Source organism: Hyperoodon ampullatus, assembly GCF_949752795.1.
Source record: "Hyperoodon ampullatus genome assembly, chromosome: 3".
Lineage (NCBI taxonomy): Eukaryota > Metazoa > Chordata > Mammalia > Artiodactyla > Ziphiidae > Hyperoodon > Hyperoodon ampullatus.
In genome coordinates this window covers 99,829,435-99,843,805 of record NC_136916.1, presented here as the reverse complement: position 1 = coordinate 99,843,805, position 14,371 = coordinate 99,829,435, and the positions used below count along the sequence as shown (strand labels likewise).

General features: G+C 37.4%; 1 protein-coding gene across 4 annotated transcripts in view; it reads left to right on the top strand.

The window, feature by feature from the left end:
• The window catches only part of CDIN1 (CDAN1 interacting nuclease 1), a gene marked incomplete at both ends in the record, with an annotated part of 215,004 nt that overhangs the window by 115,050 nt on the left and 85,583 nt on the right, over positions 1-14,371 (top strand). The gene's annotated exons all lie outside the window — the stretch shown is intronic.

The window sequence follows — 14,371 nt, the reverse complement described above, 5'->3', positions numbered from 1 at the left end:
ATACTCAGCTGAAATCTCATTAGAAAAAAATATTTTGTTTAGCTGGTAAAAATGCTAGTAGCCTTTGTTTCTAGTAAATACCGAGACTTGATTAATGTATTCATTTCAGGTAATTTCAACTTCTTTGCTTTCATAATGTAGCTTCATTTTTTAAAACGAAAAATCTCTGCATAATGTCAAAATTAGTGTAGACGTCATTTTCCATTTTACAGTGATGATATTGGTGTCACTTAAAATATGAAAAATAGGACGTGATATATATTATGATATTGACACTGACTTTTATCCTCTTGATGTGGAAGTTACGCTTTCTGTCAGATCTTAAAAAAATATTTTATCCTCAGCTCTCTGAGGGAAGTATCCAAACGATATGAAAGATCAAAACAAATTACCTTCCAGTGGTAGAAAATAGTTTACCTACCAACTTCAACCAACATTCCCAAAGGCATGGAGATCTCAGTGGTTAAGAAAAGGATGGTGTTGGAGGAGGAGGGAGGATGCCATATTACTGAGTACCCACCATGTGTCTGGGCCTGCAGATTATCTCAGTTAATACTCACAAGAAAGTTACTTTTATTCCCATTTTACAGATAACTAAACTGATACTCAGAGAAAATGTAACTATGGGTACAACTAGTTATCATGCATTGTCTTTCTCACATCTAAATCTGTGCTACTTTTAGCACAACTCTATTGTAATTTACAGTACAACTGTTGAAACTTTGGCCTTTGCTATTATTGGAGTCCCAAGCTTTCACACCACATATTTTTTACCCCTTAGATCAGAAGGCGGGTCAAGGGGTAACCTTCCTAGATTAACTGTGTTCCTCGGTCACTGGCCAACTGTAAGAATACAATAATAAGATGACATTGGTCCGATCATTAAGGAGAGAGACAGTAGCATCTGTGGACAGTAGTCTTACCCTGGAAAAAAACAGTGACAGCCTACAGAATTTGGCATTATATTGTTACTCAGCTTTACAAAAGGCCAGTGAACCTCTCCCGTAGCAGATGTGCTAAACTAAGCCCACTTTTTGCCATGGTAACAATGATCATGACAAAATGCTAAATGTAATGGCTTTCTTGATTTTCTTGTGTAATTGTGCATAGCATCCGAGCTTTACTTTACAGGGATGGAGGAGGAAAGTGCAAAATGTTTTAGAAATCAATGCTGCTTCAGCGTTTCCTGTCTTTTATTCAGCCATTATTCAAATCAGCAGTAATGTGACAAATTGAATTTCAGATTTTTAGCAATTTTATGATGAGTTTGAAATAGTAAAGAAAGCATCATTTTTGATATTATAGGGAAAGCAATGACAAGAAAATTAAATTGCATAAGTTTAGGTTGCTAAGGGATTTTTTAAAAACTGGTGAGCTCAATCATTATGCATTGAGACTGTCTCCCCACTTTGGTACTGATCAAGCCTTTTATGAGAAACAATTAGAATTTGAATCCCAAATAGTAGAGCTTACTTGAAAATTCCAAAGGCACATCTTCATTCTAAAACAACTCAACTGTTGTTTGAATGTCTACTCTGTGCTTAGCCCTCCCCATTTTAGAGGCTGATTAAATAATCAAGTCACGTGTATGGTAGAACTATGGATTATTCACATGGCCGGAGGGGCATTTGAGCAATGGATAACTTAATAGTTTGACTTGGACTGGATTTTGGATTATTTTGTTGCCTGCTGCTGTTTTAAATTTTAATGATGTTTTATTTACACTACTATTGACTTACATTCCTAAACACATTGTTTGAATGTATACCAGCTAAGTGGATATAGTTCATTTAGGGAATGTTGTGTGGTAAGGGAAAGCCAGCCTTAGTTTTGAGTGTTCCAGATCATTCAAGGGGGGAATGCTCTACACAAAAGTCACTAGTTCACAGAATGTCTGCAGAGAGGCCAAGAAATGCATATCATGCTGACATTCAATATGGAACGTAGAGGCATTTACTTGGATATAGAATTTTGGTTGTAATAATGATACAGACTTATCAGTGATGAGGCATTTTGACAGAAGGAGAACTTAGCACGGTTATGAAAGTTTGGGATCCTACTTTTTTTATATTTTGCCTCAACACAACTCACACAGCATTAGCTAAAATTCTTCAGAGTAGGAAGAAATCTCTCCCACCTATAGGTAGCCTTTCAAGGAGGCTGTTGGTTGGCATTTGGGTTAATTGCTTTATTTGTATGATAAGCCTCTAGTCAACATAAGAACTGTTTTCTAGTCACACTATTTTTCTTTTTTTCTTCTAGTTTTATTGAGATATAATTGCTATACAGCACTATGTAAGTTTAAGGTATACAGCATAATGATTTGACTTACAGACATGAAATGAAAAAATTGTCACATTATTTTTAGATTAAACATTGGATTTTATGATAAGACTGTTCAATGTTTGTGGAATCATAATCTTGTCTAAGCCTCTTTTTCCGCATAAATAACTACAGAGCCCCTACATTTTAGTTTAATATTTCTCTAAGAGTTTTCTTTTTATGTAAATTAGTATTCTTACTCAGCCTTTCAGCAGCTCCTGATCACACCTTCCCTCTTTATTAAAACATGCTCTTTTTTTGGCTTCCAAAAGATATTCTTCTGGGTTTCTTCCCCACACACCAGCAACGTACTCTTGTCTCCTTTGCTATCTCTTCTTCCTCTTCCCAGCTCTAGACTGGAAGGCCCTGGAACTCAGGGCTCACCCCTCCTCCCTCTTCTGTCTACATTCTTCCTGGGTGCTCCCTGGGAGATCTCACCAGAGACTGTGGCTTTATATTCCATCTCTATGCTGCCATCTCCTAATTTTTACCCTCAGCCCTAAGATTCCCCCTGAGTATACATTTGTTCATCTATCCAGCCGGCTACTCAGTGTCTCCTCCTGGTTATCTAATAGGTATCTCAGACTTTACATGTCCAAGATTAAACCCTTGACTTTCTTCCCCAAGCTTGTTACTCCCCCATTTCCTCCCAAGCTCAACTAGTGACACCACAGTATCTCCACATCCTCAACCCCGAGTATCATCACCAATCCATCAGCAAGTCCATTCAGCCCTACCTTCACCACGTCTCAAATTGTGCCTTGTATCACCACCCCACCTGCTGCCGCCTCAGTGTCTGTAAGCATCTCCTGGACAATTCCTGTAGCTTCCAAACTTGGTCTCCTTGCACTCAGCACTTGCACTCCTGTGGTCAGTGTTTCATACCCAGCCAAATTGACTCTTGGAAAACATAAATCAGATTGGGTCGCTTCCCACCACCTTTAAAATAAAATCCAAACCCTTTACCGTGACATTCAGAGCCCTGCATGATCTGCCTCTCACCACCCCCAATTCTGTCTGCACCTGCCCCTCTCCCCTCACCTAAGGTTCTCTCTGTCTCTTATACTTCCTTGGCCACGCTGGCTTTCTCTGTCTTCCCTGAATCTACACTGCTGGTTTCTGCTTCCAGACCCTCACTCTGGCTAATCCTTCTGCTTGGACCTGTCTTCACTTGGATCCCCACATAGCCTGTCCTTTATGACATTCAGGTGTCTGCTCAAATTTCCCCTCCTCAGGGGGGCCTTCCCTAACCACCCAGTCTAGAAGGCATCACCCTCAGTCATCCTCTCTCCTCACTCGGCTTTACTTTTCTTCATAATGCTTACTCCTGTCTAAGTGAATGAATAGACAGTAGTTGGAAACATTTATACAAACACCAATTTACTTGGTTTGAAAGAGCTTTACCTTTTATATTGCTATTTCTAATTACTACACGTAGGGTGCAGTTCATTCCTTTGTAATCAAAGCTTCAAGAATTTTCTCCAGCTTAATTAACCTCAAACAAATTTAAACTTTGCAAGGTAGTCACCTTCCCTAAAATCAGATATTGAGTACAGAACATAAGCTGCCTTTTCGGCAAGTGGGCCCTCATCCCAGGTACGATCTTGATTAAAGAACTCCTCAGAGATGGAAACAACCTAAGTGTCCATCATCGGATGAATGGATAAAGAAGATGTGGCACATATATACAATGGAATATTACTCAGCCATGAAAAGAAACGAAATTGAGCTATTTGTAATGAGGTGGATGGACCTAGAGTCTGTCATACAGAGTGAAGTAAGTCAGAAAGAGAAAGACAAATACTGTATGCTGACACATATATATGGAATTTAAGAAAAAAAATGTCATGAAGAACATAGGGGTAAGACAGGAATAAAGACACAGACCTACTTGAGAATGGACTTGAGGATATGGGGAGGGGGAAGGGTAAGCTGTGACAAAGCGCGAGAGAGGCATGGACACATATACACTACCAAACATAAGGTAGATAGCTAGTGGGAAGCAGCCGCATAGCACAGGGAGATCAGCTGGGTGCTTTGTGACCGCCTGGATGGGTGGGATAGGGAGGGTGGGAGGGAGACGCAAAAGGGAGGGGATATGGGAACATATGTATATGTATAACTGATTAAATTTGTTATAAAGCAAAAAAATAAAATAAAATAAAATAAAATAAAAAGAATTAGGATAATGAAATAAGCTTATTAACCTTTTTGGTCTGAAAAGGTCTAGATAAAAAAAAAAAGAAAAAAAAAAAAAAAAGAACTCCTCAGAACTCTTCCAGTTCTGTGGGGTTAAAAGAATGCCTCTGAGAAGCAGCATTTGAACCATAACATAGCCCCAAATTATATAGGGCTATGTATACAATTGTATAGAAAATGCATATATATTTACATATATCTGTATATATATCTCATATACTTAGGGCTATATATATACAAATTATATAAAAAAACATATTTCTTTATGCAGTTGGAAACAAAAAATACCTTCTCGTCCTACTTGTCTAGTCAAAAGGTGGGTTCTTTGACAATCTGACCTACATTACTAAGTTTATTTTTTTATTGAGATGGTGACAGGTAAAGAAGAAACTAATTCTACAATGTGAGGCCAGAATACACATGGGTTCTAACTTGTGGCCTTTCAAAGAAGCAGAAGCAGACACCTTGTGCTCACTTTGGTGGTTGGAGATAAAGTGGGTCTGTTTAGATGAAAATACTGATGACTCTACATTACAAAGAACCACATGCAACCATACAGAGCATGAACAATGCCCAACAGCACTGAGTCAAGAACACGGAAATCTCAGCTGTTAAGTTCAGCCCTGTCATCTGCCATTCTGGGCACATTCTGACACACTGTCAGCAGTGGAATCTATTTAAAACTAAAGTGCACTTGGTAGATATACCTCTCTCCTTCTCTCAAAGAAGATCTAAGCTTACTGACTGGAAAGAATATGGCAGAGTTTTGTTTGAGCATGATTTTCCAGTTTAGTGATCCTTGATGTAATGGGAGGAATCTGTCCTGTTCCTGGGTTTGAATCCAGGCCGTGCCACTCTCTGGTCTCATGACTGGGAGCAACTTGCTTAACGTCCCTCAGCCTTTGTTAGAGCAGTTATTTAATACATATAAAGCACTTTCACAGTGCTTGGCAGTCAACAAATATACTCTCCTCTGTCTCTTTTTCCTGTGTATCACTGTCCGATAGAATTTAGAAGTCTTCTGAGTAGATGTTTTAATTTCCTTCTTTGCCAGATAAACTCCTACTCGGCTAACTTCAGCACTCAGCTTGACTGACATCTCTTTGGGAAAACCTTCCTGCAGTTCACGATTGCGTTCAGTGCCCTTCCTGTGTTCTTCTAATAAGTTCATAGCATTTGTCAAATATTGTAATTGCTTGTTTATTTGCCACTCTCCTCCAGTATTAAGTATTGAGTTACGTCTTACCTATTTGTTTTATCCAACATCAAATGCCCAGAAGCTGGTGGAATGCCTGGCACATAGGTGCCAGTAGGTGATCAGTAGATATTTATTAAACAAATAAATATATGAATGGATTTCCTGATGCATAACAGACAGCAACGTTTTGAATCAACCATTAAGGATTTTGTTAGACACTGTGACATTAAAACACAATAAGACCAAACTTTTTTCTTTGAGAATGCCACTCTAAGGACAGTGAGAAAAATGCCTCATTTTTCTAGAGAACCTTTATTGACTTTTCAGATGTATAGACTTTTGCAGATCTATATCATGAAATATAGCATGTTTATTTACATACGAGTTTTAAAATAGAAAATAACCGATAAGTGGCAAATGCATTTTATGAAGTTTTTTAGGCAAGTATTTTTAATCTTATATTAATTATTTGCTTTCACAAAACTTCAGCAAGGTCTCTTGTTTGATATTTGACATGGAATGCCTTGAAAATCCTGAGCAGAAGCTATTCTCTAGTTTCTTTAGGGCTGCGTAAAACTGGGCCCACCTTAACACTTGGGGGCCTGGGACAAGAGTGTGATTGGAGGCCTATATACAATGTGCCCAAATATTTAAGGTTGTATATCAAGTTAACAGACAGTAAATAAAATCCGTTTTATCGTGCATGAAGATCTGGAAGTTCAGATTTGCATTAAGAATTCCTGGACTTCTTGGAGATCCAGGCTGCATATGGCAGTGTAGGAATACGTGCCGCCACTGCACAGCCCATCTCCCTTTTCTTATCACCTTTGGCTCTATCCTACACCTGGGAAGGTTTTAAGCACAGCACAGCCTGCACATCCAAGCTCCATGTATTGAAACCTTCCCACAAACCTCTGCCCTTGGTCATCTCTCAGGCCAGAGGTACACACTCTGGTGGTCTGCCCTCTTATCAAACAGGCAGGCCCTGAGAGTGGTCTCAGGACTATTTGATCAGGAAGTTCTGAGGTCCCTGGTAACATGGAGTGTGACTTAGAAAGGTATTGGAGGGGACAGACATCAGGTGAAGATGTCCCCTGTGCTCTGCAGATTCCTCACCCCATGCGCTGCCGTACAACCAGGGGAGGCCAGAGCAGAATCCTCCAAAGTTTGGGTCCAGGCCATGGACCCCTCTTGACTGGGAATAAAGGTATCAAAGGAAGCAAGTATATTTGTCTTCCAAAGTCATTTCTTGTGCTGATGTTAGGATATGAGGGGAGATGAGCACCAGAGGAAATATGGGCTTGGTCACATTGATGTCTCACTGAAAAGATGAAGAGCTGAGTTCCATCTGTGGGATTTTTGAACCTTTGGCTCCAGAGAGTCTACCCTCCTAGAGGCAATGGTAAGCTAATACCTTCTGCCACAAGAATCGATTTGACTTTAGTTCTTACCTCTAAGTATTTTTTAAAGATTGGTTATTTACTCAATGGTTTAATGATTGCTTTCTCTGGGCTGTGCTAACTTGAGAGGCAAGGCATTTAGAATGGGGCTGCCAAGCAGTTAGAGTTAAGGAAGGTATTTTTCAGAGGATGTCCAAAAGTTTTTCCTGTATGAAGATACTTCCAGGAAGCCTGCAATTAGCCAAATCACAGATTTCCAGTTATTTCAGTCTTGTTAACAACAAGGCTGATCACATCTGTCTTAGGTTGGAGAATGTGCCTCAGCTATAGAAGCTCTTGCAAACCTTCAATTACAGCAGCCTCAGAAGGCACTGCGGCCGTATACTAACAAGCAGTCATCACCAGCAACAAGAGAGAGATTGACTAATAATTAGCAAATGCACTGGAGAAGGCCTCTCTGAAGGTAAAAATATAATAATTTGCTTTTCCATCTCTTATAGTGGTGCTGGTTGTGAGATACTGATGTCTCATTGTTCCAGAGAAATACTTGACACTGTTATTAGCTGGAGTAACCTCGAAATATTTTAAAAGGACGAAGGAAGTGTCTTCTGTGTAGATAGTACTTTTATGAGTTCTCATAATGGTTAAGTACCATTTTTTTCTGCATTTGGAGTATGAATAGCAAGAACTTTGCCCACCACAGAATTCATATTTTCTGCCATTGTTAATTGTTTTCAACATTGACTTTAAATACAAAACTGAATGAGGAATAGAAATGCTGTCTTAGGCCGTTGAAGTGGTATTTGCAATAAAGAGATAGTGGTTGAGAAAACTGGAATGAGTTAATCAAGGATTAAAGGGAAAGAAAATAGGCTTATAAGGAAATGTCAGTGAATCACAGTTTCTCAGAAAGATGTCTATCTGATATTACCTTCAAGCATATACAAGATTTTTTTTAGTTGGGGAGGGATGGTGCCTATTGACCAGTTTCCCAATTCCAGGGGACCAAAGAATTGTTGAAAACTTAACTTTTCTTGCTGAGCTGTTAAGATAGAGTTAATATGAATCACATATGTTTCAGAAGTATTACCACAAATCAGACCAACAAGCAAATGATTGGGTGTCCATTCTAAGGATGGAAACACAATCGTTATGATTGTCCAGAGAGGGTAAGAGAAAAATAAAGGAAGTGACTCAGGAGCACAGTTAGAGTCAGGAGCCCAAGGATACAGAGTTCATTTTTGAAAGTAATTTTGGAATCATGGAGATCAGGTTGAAATTGCTGCTAAAATGGCTTGGGGTTTAGGATAGTGATTCTCAATCTTCACATGTATTAAAATCACATGGTTGGAACTTTTTAAATATTGATGTGAGATTCATCCCTGGAGAACTGATTTAACTGGTGTGTGGTGGAACCTGGACCTTAGGAGGTTTTTCTTGTTTCGTTTTGAAAACTTCTGATGATGACGTTGACCTGCATCAAGTTGAAGTCCACTTCTTTACATGGCCTTCATTTGCCAGCTAGCCCCAGCATTCCTAGCCTAGGTGCTTCTACATAGAGTCTTCATGAGAAAAAGAAGAGTTGTATTGAGGAATACTGGTTCAGATCAGCAAACACTTCACAGACACTTATTAGTCACTTGGCATCTGGCCTCTGCCTTTGAGGGCTTCATAGTGAGGACTGAGGCAGTAAATTGCAAAGACAGGACCTGAACCCAGGTCTCCCTCTGAACTCACACCTGTGTTCTTTCTATTCCACCATGCAGCTTAATGTCAGTCATAGTGATAAATCTGTTATAAGAGGCTACTTACTCTGTCACTTAATGCAGGGATCCCCAACGCCTGGGCCATGGACCAGTACCAGTCCGTGACCTGTTAGAAGGCAAGCGGCAGGAGGTAAGCGGCGGGCGAGCAAGCGAGTGAAGCTTCATCTGTATTTACAGCCGCTCCCCATCACTCGCATTACCACCTGAGCTCTGCCTCTTGTCAGCATTATGGTGAGGTATATAATTATTTCATTATATATTGCAATGTAATAGTAATAGAAATAAAGTGCTCAATAAATGTAATGCACTTGAATCATCCCTAAACCATCCCCCGCCCCAACCCCGGTCCTTGGAAAAATTGTCTTCCACGAAACCGGTCCCTGGTGCCAAAAAAGGTTGGGGACCGCTGACTTAATGGGTTTGCTAAGCTGAAGCTAAAATCCTCTCTAGCATATGAGGTGTAGGTATTCACCCTCATGTGGTTCAAGAAAATGGGCCAGACGTTCTCTGTTGCTCTCCTTATTGTATATTCAAAATGCACATCTGTAGGATTAATATAAAATCCTGTCAGATATACATATCTATGTGCCCAGAAAATAACAACCCCTAAATTGTTGTATTTGAAATCTACAGAATCAGAGTTTTTTTATATATGGTACAGAAAAAAATAAGCGTGTAAAAAGTCTGTTTTAATAGTAACGGTGTTTTTAAAAACAGCTTTAATGAGATATAATTGACATACAATAAACTGCACATATTTAAAGTACATAATTTGACAAGTTTAACATATGTATAAACTCGTAAAATTATCACCATGACAAAGATACCTACCACCTCTACAAGTTCCTTGTACCCCTTTATAATCCTTCTTCTCAATCCCTTCAGTTGTCTCTGCACCCAGGCAACCCCTGATCTACTTTCTGTCACTATTCATTAGTTTATATTTTCTGTTTTCTATAAATGGAATCATTCAGCATATACTCTTTTGTCTGGCTTTCTTTTTTACTCAGTGTAACTATTTCATTATTCATTCATGTTGTTGAACATATCAAGAGTTCATTTTTTTCATTGCTGGCAAGTATTCAATTGTGTGGCTGTCCCACTGTTTGTTTATCCATTCACTTCTGGATAGACATTTAAGTTGTTTCTAGTTCTGGCTATTAGTAATAAAGTTTCCATGAACAGTCATGTAAAAATCTTGTATGGTTTCATCTCCCTTGGGCAAATACCTAGGAATAAAATAGTTGGGACATTTGGTAAGTGGATTTTTACCTTTTTCAAAATGATTAAACTGTTTTCCAAAGTGGTTGTACCATTTTATGTTCCCATGAGCAGTTTATGGGAGTTCCAGGTGCTCCCTTCGGTCAGTCTTTTTAACTTCAAACTTTCTAATAGTTGTGTAATAGTGTCTCAATGTGATTTTAGTTTTTCTGTAATGACAAATGATATTGAGAATCTTTTCATATGTTTATTTTTATCTATTTGTCTCCTTTGGAGAAGCATCTGTTCAAATCTTCAGTTCATTTTTTAGTTGAGTTGTTTTCTTATTATTGAGTTTTCATAGGTTTAAAAAATATCATGGATTTAAGTCCTTTATCAGATATATGGTCAGATATGAAATATTGTCTTCCAGTCTGTGACTTGTCTTTTCATTCTCTTAACAGTGGCTTTCAAAATCAGAGGTTTTTAATTTTAATGAAGTCCAGTTTACCAGATTTTTTCTTTTATGGATTATGCCTTTGATGTCATATCTAAGAAATCTTACAGATTTAAAGACTTAAAGAAATCACAGAGATTTTACCCTTGTTTTCTTCTAAAAGATTTATAATCATATATTTACATTTAGGTCTAGCATCCATTTTCAGTTAACTTTTATGTATGGCATGATGTATGGCTTGAAGTTTATTTTCTTGGATATGGATATCCAGTTGTGCCAGAACCATTTGTTGAAAAGCCTATCCTTTCTCCCCTAAATAGCCTTTACACATATGTCAAAAATCAATTAATCATATATGTGTGGGCCTTTTTCTGAATTCCCTATTTTGTTCTGTTGGCCAATTTGTCTGTCTTTATACTAATTCTACACTGTATTGATTACTATAACATAATTTTGAAAACAGGTAGTGTTAGTCCTCCAACTTCATTTTTATTTTTCAAGTTATTTTTGTCTATTTTTGGTCCTTTGCATTACCATATGAATTTTAGAATCAACTTATAAATTCCTAAAAAAATCTGCTGGACTTCTGATTGGCATCACATTGAGTTTATAGATCAACTTGGGACCCTATGTATTTTATATTTCTTGATTCTATAGGAAGTGATATTTTTTTGTTTCAATTTCCAATTTATCATGTTAAAATAGAGGAATACAGTTGATTTGGTGTATTGATCTTGCATTGTGCAAGTGGGTAAAACTCATTTATTAATACTTTACTTATTTGGTAGATGCCATAGGATCTTCTGTATAGACAACCATGTTGTTTATGAATAAAGACAGTTTGCTTCCTTTTTCAATTTGGATGCTTTTTTTTTTTTTTAGCTGCACTGCCTAGAATCTTGTATACAAAGGTGAATAGTGGTGAATGTGTACACCTTGTTCCTGGTCTTGGGGGAAAGGCATTTAATCTTTTACCGTTAAGAAGAATGTTAGCTATAGGTTTTTGTAGATGCCTTTTAGGTTTGAGGAAACTCCCACTATTCCTGGTTTGCTGAGAGTTTTTATCAAAATAGGTGTTGGATTTTGTCAAAATGTTTTTTCTGTATCTATTAAGATGATCATATGGATATTTTTTAATTAATTATTAATATGATGAATTACAGTGATTGATTCTTGAATGTTATACCAACCTTGCATCCTGGGATAAACCCCACTTGGTCATGAATCAATATCCTTTTTATATTTTGTTATATTTGATTTGCTAAAAATTTGTTAAGAATTTTTGCATTTGCATTCATGAGTGAGATTGGTCTGTGATTTACTTCTCCTTCTAAACTTTTTGTCTGGTTTTGGTATTAGAGTAATGGTGGCCTTGTAGTATGAGTTGGGAAGTATTCCCTTATCCTCAGTTTTCTGGAAAGTTTGTGTAGAATTGTTACTACTTCTTCATTAACTACAGGGTAGAATTTCCCAGTCAGATGATCTGGGGCTATTCTTTTGTGGGAAGATTTTAAACTACAAAATTGATTTATTTAATAGATACAGGGATTCAGGTTATCTATTTTTTTCTTGAGTGAACTTTGATACTTTGTGTCTTTTAAAGAGTTTATTCATTTTATTTAAGTTGTGGAATATATTAGCATAAAATTATTCAAAATACTCCCATATTCTTTTAATATCTGTAGCATCTGTAGTGATGTCACCTTTTTCATCCCTGATATTGATACTTTTGTCTACTTTTCCAGATCAGTCTGCCTAGAGGTTTTTCAATTTTACTGGTCTTCTGAAAGAACCAATATTTCATTTTATTGACTTTTTCCTGTTGGTTTTCTTTTTTCTTTTTCATTGATTTTTAATCTGTATTATTTATTTATTTACTTTTAGTTTCAGTTTCATTTGCTCTTCTTTGTCTAGTTTCCTAAGGTGGAAGCCTGAGGTTATTGATTTGAAACCATTCTTTCTTCCCAATATAGGCAGTTTAGTGTTGTACATTTGCCTCAAAGTACTGCTATAGCCGTATTACACAAAATGTTATATGTTGTATTTTTATTTTATTTGGTTCCAAATACTTTCTGATTTTTATTTTTATTTCTTCTTTGACCCACAAGCTATTTAGAAGCATGCTGTTTTGTTCCCAAATATTTGGAATTTGTTCACATAGCTTTCTGTTATTGGTTTCTAATTTAATTCCATTGAGGTCAGAAACAAACTTGAATCCTTTTAAAATTACTGAGACTTGTTTTATGACAAACTCTTTAACTGCCTGGTCTTCCCATTTCCCCAGCTCCATCTCTTCAACTCTGAGAAGGTTCTTCCTCCCCACATTGCCTCCTGGAAACTCTCTCCAGGCAGCAAGCTGGGGAAATCAAAGTGCTCGCCTCTTTTGTTTTCCATCATTCAGGTGTCACTGTCCCTCACTGCTTGCTATCTGTTGTTATCTATTTTGCTTTTTAGTTATTTCCAGCAGGAGGATAAATACAGTCCCTGTTACCTCATCTTGGATCCAAGTAGATGTCCTCTCAAGTATGGTTTTTAACACGCAATTTAAGGCACTATAAACCAGTTTGTCTTGTTTAACATTAACCTTGTAATCTTACTTATGCTACATTAGACTTCATTGTCATCCTAAACAAATTTTCTGAAGCATCAACTATGAGAGAGTGCTGTGGAAACCTTCAAGTTTGTTTCTTTTGATATCTCTCTTTCAAATAGACATCCATATATTCTCTCTCTCTTTCTCCCAGGCTTCTGAGAGTTGGAATGGGATTTTCAGTCACTACTTTTTGCCCAACAAAAGGAAGGCTTTTCATATCGTTAAGGCCAAAGAGTGGATAATAAGCTTATGGTTGTTAGAAAGCAGCTTTCTTTGGTCATCTTTTGATAGCACTCACTAAGGGCTTCTGCTCCCTCTTAGACTAAAATAAAGCTAGGCATCTTTTGGTGAGATAGAACCCCGTTCACAGAAGTTATGGCTTTTCACCCCCCCCCATATGTAAGAGACACATTTTTTCCATTTTTGACCATCTTCTGCTATTACATATCATTCAAGAATCTCCTGGGATGGGTGACTTTTATAGGTGATGAGGCTGCGTTGCCCTAGTTTACCCTTGCTTATTCTCTTCCCACACATGTGGAGTATGGAAGATGAACCATGCATATAATTTTCATGTCTCATACTCTTCTTCTCATAAAACAGAAATATATATGGGTACATAATGGCCATGGTAAGCATCCTTTCCCTCTAATTTCTAATTGACCCTGGAAGTCATATTCTTGTGAAAATTAAATCTCCTATATGAATTCTGTTTATCCATTAACATGTCACTTATATTCGCTTGTGTTTTTCTTTTTCTTGCTCTCTTGTTTATATTCTTAGTGTACTTTTATGATTTGTGTGAATTCTACTTTCTTGTTTTACTCCCTTCCCTTCCTGAATCACTTACTTTGAGATACTTCCTGTGTTTTGTTCACCCTTATTTTCTCATAAAGATTCTACCAACAAGGTACCTTGTTAACCCCTTCCTGCTTCTCCTTATGTATTCCTTTTTGCCATTTCCTTCCCTTTTTTTTCTGGCAACTTTGCTAATCATCACCACATCCCCATTTTAAATTCATTCTTATAGCATCCCTGATAGCTCATTTCAAGTGATCATAAATTCAAAATTCATGCAAAATTCCTTTATTTAGAAAAGAGGATTTTTTAATTCAAAGCTCATCAACTTCTGTAAATATGAGGCTGTCACAGTTGTCCTTGATGGCTTTGGCTGTAATACTTTCAGAGCACTGTATATTGATTATGAAAATAGTGAAAATGAAGTCATTGGTTGTG